The sequence below is a fragment of the Triticum aestivum genome, chromosome 4B, assembly GCF_018294505.1.
Source record: "Triticum aestivum cultivar Chinese Spring chromosome 4B, IWGSC CS RefSeq v2.1, whole genome shotgun sequence".
Lineage (NCBI taxonomy): Eukaryota > Viridiplantae > Streptophyta > Magnoliopsida > Poales > Poaceae > Triticum > Triticum aestivum.
The window spans coordinates 484,737,662-484,751,993 of record NC_057804.1 but is presented as its reverse complement, the minus strand read 5'-3'; positions in this window follow the sequence as shown (position 1 = coordinate 484,751,993).

Here is a 14,332-nt window from a genome sequence, read left to right as displayed (position 1 = left end):
GAAGTTGTCAAGGAATGCGGATTCTAGGTCCTCCCAACAACTGATTGACTCTGCTGGCAGGCTATTAAGCCAATGCCATGCTGGTCCTTTAAGCTTGAGCGGGAGGTATTTGATGGCGTGTAGATCATCACCACGGGCCATGTGGATGTGAAGGAGATAATCCTCGATCCATACCGCAGGATCTGTTGTGCCATCGTATGATTCGATGTTTACGGGTTTTAAGCCCTCGGGGATTTGATGATCCATTACTTCGTCTGTGAAGCATAGTGGGTGTGCGGCGCACCTGTACTGAGCTATATCGCGACGCAGCTCGGACGAGCTTGGTCTGTTGTATTCGGCCGGGCCATACTTATTATGTCCGGCGTGACGGCTAGCGTCACGTGAAGCGGGCCGCCCATGCGATCCGTAGATCGATCTTGTTTGCCTTGCCTTATTCTCCAAGATGTCTCGCAGGTCTGTTGCGTCTCCCAGTACTCTGGTATGTTTTGAGCGGTGTCAGGGTGCGGCTTGGGTCGAGGGCCTGAAGGCCTCTCTATCGCGGCCACGGGGTGGCCGATCGGGCGCATCGTACGCTAGTGATGTAGGTTTAGTGGCTTCCTCCTCAAGTTGGGGAAGCAGCCTACGCTTCGGGTAGCTCTTGGATGGGCGTTCTAGTTTATACTCTTCGGCCGCCAGGACTTCAGTCCATCTGTCGGCTAGCAAGTCTTGGTCAGCTCTAAGCTGCTGTTGTTTCTTCTTGAGGCTGCTTGCCGTGGCTACGAGTCTGCGTTTGAAACGCTCTTGCTCGACGGGATCCTCTGGCACGACGAATTCATCGTCGTCGAGGCTTGCCTCGTCTTCGGAGGGAGGCATGTAATTGTCGTCCTCATCCTCTTTGTTGGCCGCTCTCTCACGAGGGCTGGCTCCTTCGTTCTCCTGCACTGAATCCTGCTGGAGGGGGTTGTCTTCGGCACTGTCCGGCATATTGTTATCTCCGGTGCCGGAATCACCGTTTTTGCTTTGGCGGGACATAGAGCGGCACCGCTGACGTCGGCGCTTGGGTTGCTTCTTGGAGGGGTCATCCTCCATTTTCTCCTCGCCATCCCCCGCTTTAGGGGTGTCCACCATGTATATGTCATATGACGAGGTGGCTTTCCAGTTCCCTATAGGCACTGGTTCTTAACCGTCTCCTTCATCGGCGTCCATGCCGTCGATGTCTTCGGAGTCGAAGTCGAGCATGTCGGTTAAATCGTCGACAGTGGCTACAAAGTGGGTGGTGGGTGGGCTACGAACTTCTTCGTCGTCCGTATCCCAACCGTGTTGGCCGTAGTCCGTCCTAGGCTCTCCTGACAAAGAGAGGGACTGTAACGAATTCAGGATGTTGCCGAAAGGTGAGTGCTGAAAGACATCCGCGGCGGTGAACTCTATGACCGGAGCCCAATCGGGCTTAATCAGAAGAGGTGCAGGGTTTACGGAGTACGGATTGGAGTCCGACACCTTGGAGTCATGGGCCTTGCGAGGGACTAAGCTGGTATCCGGCTCTATCGCCGTGGAGATTGCAGTTTCCGGGGTGGCGTCTAACTGTCCGTCCCCGACTGGCATAGTGGGCTCCGAGCTAATGGTCGGAGCGGACACCTGACCGATGCTCTGGGCGTTGTCCGAAGACAGAGCTAAATCGTGCCCATCATGACAGTGCGGCGCGCCTGGTTGTGGCTCGAATCCATCGAAGATCAAGTCCCCGCGGATGTCGGCCGTGTAGTTCAAGCTTCCAAACCTGACCTGATGGCCAGGGGCGTAGCTCTCGATCTGCTCCAGATGGCCGAACGAGTCAGCCCGCAGTGCGAAGCCGCCGAATACGAAGATCTGTCCGGGGAGAAAAGTCTCATCCCGGACCGCGTCGTGGTTGATGAGCGAAGAAGCCATCGGGCCTAAAAGGCGACGACACAGAGGAACTCTCAATGAAAGCACCAATGTCGGTGTCAAAACCGGCGGATCTCGGGTAGGGGGTCCCGAACTGTGCGTCTAGGCGGATGGTAACAGGAGACTAGGGACACGATGTTTTTACCCAGGTTCGGGCCCTCTCGATGGAGGTAAAACCCTAGTCCTGCTTGATTAATATTGATGATATGGGTAGTACAAGAGTAGATCTACCACGAGATCGGAGTGGCTAAACCCTAGAATCTAGCCTATGGTATGATTGTTGTTCATCCTACGGACTAAAACTCTCCGGTTTATATAGACACCCGAGAGGGCTAGGGTTACATAGAGTCGGTTACAATGGGAGGAGATCTTCATATCGTATCGCCAAGCTTGCCTTCCACACCAAGGAAAGTCCCATCCGGACACGGGACGGAGTCTTCAATCTTGTATCTTCATAGTCCGGGAGTCCGGCCAAAGGTCATAGTCCGGCCATCCGGACATCCCCTAATCCAGGACTCCCTTAGACCTCCTACGGTCGAAACGGGGGTCCTGTTGATCGGGAGGGGTGTGGCGTACCGCAAAACGGACGAAACGGACCTCCTACGGTCGAAATGGGGGTCCTGTTCATCGGGAGGGGTGTGGCATACCGCAAAACGAGACTCCACGGGATACTGTTCATCTCCACCGTGGACCTCCTCCAGCCTCCATGGGCTACCGTCGACCTCCTCCAGCCTCCACGGGCTCCTGCTCATCCAGCCTCCACCACGCGCTACTCCACCGGCTACTGTTCAACCACCCCTCCACCGTCTACTGTTCATCCAGCCCTCCACCGTCTACTGTTCATCCAGCCCTCCACACCACGGGGTCCTGTTCAACCACCCCTCCACGGCCACCCCTCCACCTTCTACTGTTCATCCAGCCTTCCACACCACGGGTCCTGTTCATCCAGAGGCAATGCCACCGCTCACTGTTCATCCAACCCCCCCCCCCCCGCAACGCTCACTGTTCATCCAATCGATCGGCTTCAGTTAGCAGCAGTAGCGAAGGAATCGCTCCATCGGGTTCAGTTAACAGCCATCGATCGATGCTTGGGTTCAGTAACGCGTAGCCTGCAGTGCAATCGCTCGGGTTCAGTTAGAGCCCAACGCCTCGCTCGGGTTCAGTTAGAGCCAACGCCTTGCACACACACGCGTACATGTACGAGAGAAACGCGCATCGCTCGGCCCCCGACCTCCCACCGTAACCGGCAACTCCCCGAAATTTTCCTCCCCCTCGCTTCTACCACGGTTTTTTCCGTCATGGACGGCCCAAAGAATGTCATGCAGTTGCGTCTCCGGCCCACCCAGGACAAAAAGCCCATTTTCTGTCATGATTTTTTGTCATGGAAGTAGGAGCCCACCACATCTATGATGATACCGGGTTTTGACACAATTATCGTCATAGAAGTGTCATATGTATGACAGAAAAAAATTCGTTCGGCCCAAAATGTCACGGATGTTTATTTTTTTTGTAGTGATGTGATGTTTATCCTTTATGCATCTTATTTTGCTTAAAACGTTGGTAGCATTATAAGATGATCCCTTACTAAATTTCAAGGTACAAGTGTTCTCCCTGAGTATGCACCGTTGCTACAGTTCGTCGTGCCGAGACACCATGTGATGATCGGGTGTGATAAGCTCTACGTTCACATACAACGGGTGCAAGCCAGTTTTGCACACGCAGAATACTTGGGTTAAACTTGACGAGCCTAGCATATGCAGATATGGCCTCGGAACACTGAGACCGAAAGGTCGAGCGTGAATCATATAGTAGATATGATCAACATAGTGATGCTCACCATTGAAAACTACTCCATCTCACGTGATGATCGGACATGGTTTAGTTGATTTGGATCACATGATCACTTAGATGATTAGAGGGATGTCTATCTAATTGGGAGTTCTCAAGTAATAGTTTAAATTGAACTTTAATTTATCATGAACTTAGTACCTGATAGTATTTTGCATGTCTATGTTGTTGTAGATCAATGGCCCGTGCTACTGTTCCTTTGAATTTTAATGCGTTCCTAGAGAAAGCTAAGTTGAAAGATGATGGCAGAAACTACACAGACTGGGTCCGTAACTTGAGGATTATCCTCATTGCTGCACAGAAGAATTACGTCCTGGAAGCACCATTAGGTGTACCACCCGCGCCCGCAACTGCAGACATCATGAATGCCTGGCAGACGTGTTTTGATGACTACTCGATAGTTCAGTGTGCCATGCTTTACGGCTTAGAACCGAGACTTCAACGACATTTTGAACGTCATGGAGCATGTGAGATGTTCCAGGAGTTGAAGTTAATATTTCAAGCAAATGCCTGGATTGAGAGATATGAAGTCTCCAATAAATTCTACAGCTGTAAAATGTAGGAGAATAGTTTTGTCAGTGAACATATACTCAGAATGTCTGGGTACCACAACCATTTGACTCAACTGGGAGTTAATCTTCCTGATGATAGTGTCATTGACATAGTTCTTCAATCACTGCCACCAAACTACAAAGCTTCATGATGAACTATAATATGCAAGGGATGAACAAGACTACTCCCGAGCTCTTCGCAATGCTAAAGGATGCGGAGGTAGTAATCAAAAGGGAGCATCAAGTGTTGATGGTCAATAAGACCACTAGTTTCAAGAAAAAAGGGCAAAGGGAAGAAGGGGAACTTCAAGAAGAACGGCAAAAAGGCTGCTGCTCAAGAGAAGAAACCCAAGTCTGAACCTAAGCCTGAAACTGAGTGCTTCTATTGCAAAGGGACTGGTCACTGGAAGCGGAACTGCCCCAAGTATTTGGCGGATAAGAAGGATGGCAAAGTGAAAGGTATATTTGATATACATGTTATTGATGTGTACTTAACTAATGCTCGCGGTAGCGCCTGGGTATTTGATACTGGTTCTGTTGCTCATATTTGCAACTCAAAACAGGGGCTATGGATTAAGTGAAGATTGGCCAAGGACGAGGTGACGATGCGCGTGAGAAATGGTTCCAAAGTCGATCTGATCGCGGTCGGCACGCTACCTCTACATCTACCATCGGGATTAGTTTTAGACCTGAATAATTATTATTTGGTGCTAGCGTTGAGCATGAACATTATATCTGGATCTTGTTTAATGTGAGACGATTATTCATTTAAATCAGAGAATAATGGTTGTTCTATTTATATGAGTAATATCTTTTATGGTCACGCACCCTTGCTGAGTGGTCTATTTTTGTTGAGTCTCGATAGTGATGATACACATGTTCATAATATTGAAGCCAAAAGATGCAAAGTTAATAATGATAGTGCAACTTATTTGTGGCACTGCCGTTTGGGTCATATCGATATAAAGTGCATGAAGAAACTCCATACTGATGGACTTTTAGAATCACTTGGTGCTTGTGAACCGTGCCTTATGGGCAAGATGACTAAAACTCCATTCTCCAAAACAATGGAACGAGCTACTGACTTGTTGGAAATAATACATACCGATGTATGCGATCCAATGAGTATTGAGGCTCGTGGTGGGTATCATTATTTTCTTACCTTCACAGATGATTTGAGCAGATATGGTTATATCTACTTAATGAAGCATAAGTCTAAAACATTTGAAAAGTTCAAAGAATTTCAAAGTGAAGTGGAAAATCATCGTAACAAGAAAATAAACTTTCTACGATCTGATCGTGGAGTAGAAAATTTGAGTTACGAGTTTGATCTTCATTTGGAACAACATGGGATAGTTTCACAACTGACGCCACCTGAAACACCACAGTGAAATGGTGTGTCCGAACATCGTAACCGTACTTTATTGCATATGGTACGATCTATGATGTCTCTTACTGATTTACCACTATCATTTTGGGGTTATGCTTTAGAGACGGGTGCATTCACTTTAAATAGGTCACCATCAAAATCCATTGAGACGACGCCTTATGAACCATGGTTTGGCAAGAAACCAAAGTTGTCGTTTCTTAAAGTTTGGGGATGCGATGCTTATGTGAAAAAGCTTCAACCTGATAAGCTCGAACCCAAATCGAAGAAGTGTGTCTTCATATGATACCCAAAGGAAACTATTGGGTACACCTTCTATCACAGATCCAAAGGCAAAATCTTTGTTGCTAAGAATGTCCTTTCTAGAGAAGGAGTTTCTCTCAAAAATAGTGAGTGGGAGGAAAGTATAACTTGATGACGTAGTTGTACCTTCTCCCTTATTGGAAAGTAGTTTATCATAGAAATCAGTTCCCATAATTCCTACACCAATTAGTGAGGAAGCTAATGGTGATGATCATGAAGCTTCAGATCAAGTTACTACCGAACCTCGTAGGTTTTCCAGAGTAAGATCTGCACCAGAGTGGTATGGTAATCCTGTTCTGGAAGTCATGTTACTAGACCATGATGAACCTACGAACTATGAGGAAGCGATGATGAGCCCAGATTCCGTGAAATGGCTTGAGGCCATGAAATCTTAGTTGGGATCCATGTATGAGAACAAAGTGTGGACTTTGGTGGGCTTGCCCGATGATCGGCAAGACATAGAAAATAAATGGATCTTTAAGAAGAAGATCGACACAGACGGTAATGTTACTGTTTACAAAGCTCAACTTGTTGCGAAAGGTTTTCGACAAGTTCAAGGAGTTCACTACAATGAGACTTTCTCACCCGTAGCGATGCTTAAGTCTGTCTGAATCATGTTAGCAATTGCTGCTTTTTATGATTATGAAATTTGGCAAATGGATGTCAAAACTGCATTCCTGAATGGATTTCTGGAAGAAGAGTTGTATATGATGCAACCGGAAGGTTTTGTCGATCCAAAGGGTGCTGACAAAGTGTGCAAGCTCCAACGATCCATTTATGGACTGGTGCAAGCCTCTCGGAGTTGGAATAAACGCTTTTATAGTGTGATCAAAGCATATGATTTTATACAAACTTCTGGAGAAGCCTGTATTTACAAGAAAGTGAGTGGGAGCTCTGTAGCATTTCTAATCTTATATGTAGATGACATATTGTTGATTGGAAATGATATATAATTTCTAGATAGCATAAAGGTATACCTGAATAAGAGTATTTCTATGAAAGACCACGGAGAAGCTGCTTACATATTGGGCATCAAGATCTATAGAGATAGATCAAGACACTTAATTGGACTTTCAGAAAGCACATACCTTGATAAAGTTTTGAAAAAGTTCAAAATGGATCAGTCAAAGAAAGGGTTCTTGCTTGTGTTACAAGGTGTGAAGTTGAGTCAGACTCAATGCCCGACCACTACAGAAGATAGAGAGAAAATGAAAGTCATTCCCTATGCTTCAGCCATAGGTTCTATCATGTATGCAATGGTGTGTACCAGACCTGATGTATGTCTTGCTATAAGCATAGCAGGGAGGTACCAAAGTAATCCCGGAGTGGAGCACTTGACAGCGGTCAAGAACATCCTGAAATACCTGAAAAGGACTAAGGATATGTTTCTCATTTATGGGGGTGAAAAAGAGCTCGTCGTAAACGGTTACGTCGATGCAAGCTTTGACACAGATCCAGATGACTCTAAGTCACAAACTGGATACATATTTTTATTGAATGGAGGAGCTGTCAGTTGGTACAGTTCCAGGCAGAGCATCGTGGCGGGATCTATGTGTGAAGCGGAGTACATTGCTGCTTCGGAAGCAGCAAATGAAGGGGTTTGGATGAAGGAGTTCATATCCGATCTAGGTGTCATACCTAGTGCATCGGGTCCAATGAAAATCTTTTGTGACAATACTGGTGCAATTTCCTTGGCAAAGGAATCCAGATTTCACAAGAGAACCAAGCACATCAATAGACGCTTTAATTCCATCAGTCATCAAGTGCCGGAAGGGGACATAGAGATTTGCATGATACACACGGATCTGAATGTTGCAGACCCGTTGACTAAGCCTCTTCCACGAGCAAAACATGATCAGCACCAAAGCTCCATGGGTGTTAGAATCATTATTATGTAATCTAGATTATTGACTCTAGTGCAAGTGGGAGACTGAAGGAAATATGCCCTAGAGGCAATAATAAAGTTATTGTTTATTTCCTTAATTCATGATAAATGTTTATTATTCATGCTAGAATTGTATTAACCGGAAACTTAGTACATGTGTGAATACATAGACAAAACATATAGTCCCTAGTATGCCTCTACTTGACTAGCTCGTTAATCAAAGATGGTTATGTTTCCTAACCATAGACATGTGTTGTCATTTGATGAACGGGATCACATCATTAGGAGAATGATGTGATGGACATGACCCATCCGTTAGCTTAGCATTATGACCGTGTCAGTTTCATTGCTATTGCTTTCTTCATGACTTATACAAGTTCCTCGGACTATGAGATTATGCAACTCCCGAATACCGGAGGAACACTTTGTGTGCTACCAAACATCACAATGTAAATGGGTGATTATAAAGGTGCTCTACAGGTGTCTCCGAAGGTGTTTGTTGGGTTGGCATAGATCAAGATTAGGATTTGTCACTCCGAGTTTCGGAGAGGTATCTCTAGGCCCTCTCAGGATTACTCATCACTATAAGCCTTGCAAGCATTGTGACTAATGATTTATTTGCAGGATGAAGTATTACGGAACGAGTAAAGAGACTTGCCGGTAACGAGATTGAACTAGGTATTGAGATACCGACGATCGAATCTCGGGCAAGTAACATACCGATGACAAAGGGAACAACGTATGTTATTATGTGGTTTGACCGATAAAGATCTTCGTAGAATATGTAGGAACCAATATGAGCATCCAGGTTCCGCTATTGGTTATTGACCGGAGACATGTCTCGGTCATGTCTACATAGTTCTCGAACCTGTAGGGTCCGCACGCTTAAACGTTCGATGACGATTGGTATTATGAGTGTATGTGTTTTTATGTACCGAAGGTTGTTCTGAGTCCCGGATGTGATCACGGACATGATGAGGAGTCTCAAAATGGTCGAGACATAAAGATCGATATATTGGAAGGCTATGTTTGGACAACGGAAAGGTTCCGCGAGGTTCGGGCATTTTTCCAGAGTACGGGGAGGTTACCGGAACCCCTCGGGGAGTCAATGGGCCTTAATGGGCCATAGTGGAAGAGAGGAGGAGGCGGCCAAGGTGGGGGCACCCCCCCCCAAGCCCAATCCAAATTGGGAAGCCCCCCCCCCCTTCCGTCTCTCCATCTCCCTCTTCCTTCTTCTCCTACTCCAACTAGGGAAGGGGGAGACCTACTCCTACTGGGAGTAGGACTCCCCCCTTGGGCGTGCCATAGAGGGTCGGGCCTCCCCCTCCTCCACTCCTTTATATACGGGGGAAGGGGGCACCCCAAAGACAGACAAGTTGACAATTGTTTTAGCCGTGTGCTGTGCCCCCTCCACAGATTTACACCTCAGTCATATCGTTGTAGTGCTTAGGCGAAGCTCTGCGCCGGTAACTTCATCATCACCGTCACAATGCCGTCGTGCTGACGAAACTCTCCCTTGACCTCAGCTGGATCTAGAGTTCATGGGACGTCACCGAGCTGAACGTGTGCAGATCGCGGAGGTGCCGTACCTTCGGTGCTAGGATCGGTCGGACCGTGAAGATGTACGACTACATCAACTGCGTTGTCATAACACTTCCGCTTTCGGTCTACGAGGGTACGTAGACAACACTCTCCCCTCTCGTTGCTATGCATCACCTAGAGATAGATCTTGCGTGATCGTAGGAATTTTTTTGAAATACTATGTTCCCCAACACAAGGGACTCCAAATATGATCAACACCGACTCGTCTACTTCCGCTGCACTCCTGGAGTCGGTAACGATCGTTGATCCGAACCATATATGCATCTTCATATTTTTCCTGGGTGATCGCAGGGCGGATTTTTTTCTTTTTACCCCATAACCCAACAATCTTTTATCCTACCCTCCAATGAAAATGGGGTCCTTAAGGAAATCTAAGGGTAATTAAGACCTCCTTTTAATTGAGAACTGAAACAAAGCATTAACACTTAGTGAATACATGAACTCCTCATGTTACGGTCATCACCGGAGTGAATCCCAATTACTGTCACCTTGGGGCCTTCGGATCATAACATGTAATAGGTGCATACAACTTGCAAGATAGGATCTAAAACGCACTTATATTCATGAAAACATAATAGGTCCAGATCTAAAATCATGGCACTCGGGCCCTATTGGCAAGAATTAAGCATAGCAGTCATAGCAACATCAATCTCAGAATATAGTGGATACTAGGGATCAAGCCCTAACAAATTGACTCGATTACATGAAAAATCTCATCCATCTCCATCACCGTCCAACAATCCTACAAAGGAATTACTCACTCCCAGTGGTGAGCATCATGGAATTGTTGATGGAGAAGGGTTGTTGATGATGATGGCGATGAATCCCCTCTCTGGAGCCCCGAACGGACTCCAGACCGGCCCTCCCCATGAAGAACAGGAGGTGGCAAAGGCTCCGTATAGTAAAACGCAATGTTGAGACAACCCTCCTCCTTTACCTATCACAACCCTCCTCCTTTACCCGGGCTTGGGACCGGCTATGTTGAGACAACATAGGCTGAGTTTACATCAGTTTTGCCATGATGGTGGCACAAATGACACTAGAATTTTGTCATCTTCATAAACTTTCACTCATTTTTTGCATTTAATGTCTTTTTTTTCTAACCATCACAAGCTGGCATGTGGGGTGCATCATGGAAAATTTACACCCCTTTCGTGCACTATGTCAAAATTATAGTTTTTTTTTCATTAATGCGTGTTTTTAGGACCACGACAAATTTCTTTCTTTTTTGCAACATGGTACAAGTAATGTTTATGTGACAATTGCAAATTTAGTTTATGGTATGGACAATTTTTTTATGCATCATAGAATTTTTAGTCTATAGATTTGACAATTTTTCGTGACCACAAAAATTATTTTTGGACCACTATCAAAATCAAATTTAAACCATGGCAGTTTTATTTTTTGTAGTGCAACAATATTTTTATGGACCATGACAAATTTTATCCATCTTCTTTGTAACATGCATTTTTTGTTGCAACAAACCATGCGATTCTTTTTTCCTTTTGGTTTACAAGACGTGGCACTTTTAGTTTGTATTGCATGGCAATTTTGTACATTTTGATGTATGCCATTTTTTACGTATGGCGTCTTTTTGTTTGAAACATATATCAAACCTGCTGGGTGGTCTTTCACAGTCTTTCATTACTGTTTTTTGGACCTTTCTGTTTTGCACAAGCAGTGACGCCTTTTGTTGAGAAGGGCCCGTTTTCATTTTGTGATTTGTTTGTGCTTTCATATATTAAATATTTTTCGACATTTGTTTACATGATTATTATTATTTTATGCAAACGAGAATTTTGTTGGGCCAGGAGGCCTAGCAAAGGCCTCGCTGGCATAGGTTCGCACTGAAAAGTTAATTGAAGATCAAAACAGGCATACGATTAGCACGACATAGCTTTTTTGTTTTTTTGTTGAGAACAACAACTCCGAGTTATATTTGACGCGTATAGCGACCTAGCTCGTACCCCCTCGAAAGCCTCGTCCTCTTTATGGGCCGACCCATTCCCAGATTATTCCTCACCGGTTTTGGAAAGTTCTAGGACCTCTTAGTTGGCAATGTTTGTTTTTTTGCATGGTTTGGCGAGAAATATTCATATGACTAACTCAATTGCTTCTGGTCGGTCCAAATTCGTCCGAAAAATGGGGAGGTCCTATTTGGCGCTGTAGGCGCCCGAACATGGAAATGGCGCCTACAGCGCGCCCTCTGTGGGCTTTTTAAGTGCGGCCCAGGAAGATCTCGTGAAAAAATAACGCATAAAATTAGCGCCTCAGGGAATCGAACTCAGGCCATACAACCCTGCCGCTGCTTAGCTTAACCACTAGACCACCAGAATGCTAGTGAAAAAAAGCAACGCGAACTGTATTAGGACTAATGCAACCACGTTATTTATTACTCAACCATTTACTATACCACTTGGATTTTTGAGTTATTTGCAAACAATTTAGAAACTGTCCATTTTCTTTAATGAAAAACAGTTCATCAAATTTCGAAAAAAGTTCATCAGGTTTGAGAAAAAAATTATCGAATTTGAAAAAAGATCATCAATTTTGAAGAAAAAATCTTCAGATTTAAAAAAGTTCATCGGATTTGAAAAAAGTTCATCAATTTTGAGAAAAGTTCATCGAATTTCGAAAAAAGTTCATTGATTTTGAAAAAAAGTTCATCAATTTTGAAAACAGTTCATCAGATTCGAAAAAGTTCATCCGATTTGAATAAAAGTTCATCGAATTTGAAAATAGTTCACAAATCTGAAAAAAGTTCATCGATTTGAAAAAAAAGTTCATCGAACTCGGAAGAAGAAAAAGGAAAAAACAGAAAACAAAAAAGGAAAAAAAGAAAACAGAAAACGCTAAAAGAAAGTAAAAGTTCACTCTAAACAAAGTAGGTGCGTTGGTGTGCTGGTTGCACCCACGGTACTACGTGCCCAAGGTCCTTGGTTCGAATCACATATAACACATGTCTTTTTTGCTTCTGAAAACAGAGAAGAAAAAAAGTTATTGGGCCGGCCCATCGCGCGAACGCTGCAGGCGCCGGTTCGCAAGCGGGCGCATATGCGCCAAATAGGAAACCCCCGAAAAATGATGGTTATGTGGTGGTATTTTGAACAACATAGATGAGGAATGTCTTTATTTCGTAAGACCTTAGTTATTGGGCCGGCCCATCGCGCGAACGCTGCAGGCGCCGGTTCGCAAGCGGGCGCATATGCGCCAAATAGGAAACCCCCGAAAAATGATGGTTATGTGGTGGTATTTTGAGCAACATAGATGAGGAATGTCTTTATTTCGTAAGACCTTGAACCATTTTCTTCGTTTTTCCTTTTCCTTTCTACCTTTTCTTTTATGTTTCTTATGCTTTTCATTCTTGCTTTTCTTTTCTATTCCGCCTTTTCTTGTTCTTGTTTCATTTTTCAAATTGGCAAACTTCTTTAAAAAAACCATAAAAGTTTTATAAAAATCACAAACGATTTTAAAATTCATAAAAAAATATGAAAATCGCAAATTTAAGAACAATTTTGAAATACGAGTACATTTTTTCCAAACTCACAAACATATTTCTTTAAAGTCGTGAACATTTTTTCAAATTGACCAACATTTTTTTCATATTCTTGCACATTTTCAGAATTCATGTTTTTTGGAATTCGCAAACAAAATTTTGGAATTCGTGAACATTTTTTAAACATGAGAATCTTTTCTGAATTTTATGAGCATTTTTTGAATTCGTGAATTTTTTAAAATCATCAAAAAAAATTATATAATTTTAGACGTTTTTTTATAAATTTTCGGACTTTTTCTAAAATTCATAAACATTGTTTGAACTCATGAACAATTTTTTAATCCACGGGCATTTTCTGAATTTGCAAAAAAAATCATGAACATTTTTTCCAAATTCATGAACATGTTTGTGTAACCTTTTTCCAATTCGAGGGTATTTTAAAAAAAATCCGAGAGCATTTTTCAAATTCTTGAAGTTTTTTTGAAATTCTGTTGTGTTTGAAGGCCTGAGCATTATGAAGCAAAAAAAAAGAAAAAAGAAAACAAGGGCTCGACACGCCCGCACGCACGGCGGCCCAAATCGTGTGCTGGGAGGAGGGAGCGGGTGCGTGTAATCCTGCACCCGCCTTCTTTTAGCAGGGACAAGTACGTGCAATTTTTGGTTGCATCCGTGGTTGTTGTTTTTTTTTGCAGGGGGCATCCGTGGTTGTTTGCGTTGGCATCGTCGATCCGACGACACTGGAAGATCATGCATGCAATGTAGCCATATCACTTGGCATTGTTCTCCATCTGAATTTGATTTGCATCGCCATGGACTGCGCGGAAGTGGTCGCCGCCAATTCAGCGCCTTGCTGGTATGCTATGAACTTGAGCAACATCAACCACCACCCAATCGAGACTTTGAAATCATTCACGAGAAGCGGGAATACAGTGTAGAAGTGCATTCTTTAGCTAAGGCAGCTTCTTCTCTTTCTATCGGGCGCCAAGCTTTGTTGTTTTGCCTTGTTAAACATTGCTGGAGTATTCCCTCCGTAAACTAATATAAGAGCGTTTAGATCACTACTTTAGTGGTCTAAATGCTCTTATATTAGTTTACAGAGGGAGTACTTAATAAAGGTTACAGATCCTCAAAAAAAAACGTTTCAGAAAAAAAAAAGACATAGCTGAAACGGAAATGACTCATAGAGCCGCGGCAGCCGGCTAGACCGAGGCCGTGATTTTCGGAACAGCCATACTTTCGCCACGCCGGCCCACAAAATCCTCCGTGCCTACTCCGCTCCGGCGCTCCCACACCCCACACCCACTGCACGGCCGACGCCCCTGTGTGCTCCGTTGCTGCGGACCATCTTCCACTCCCATCAT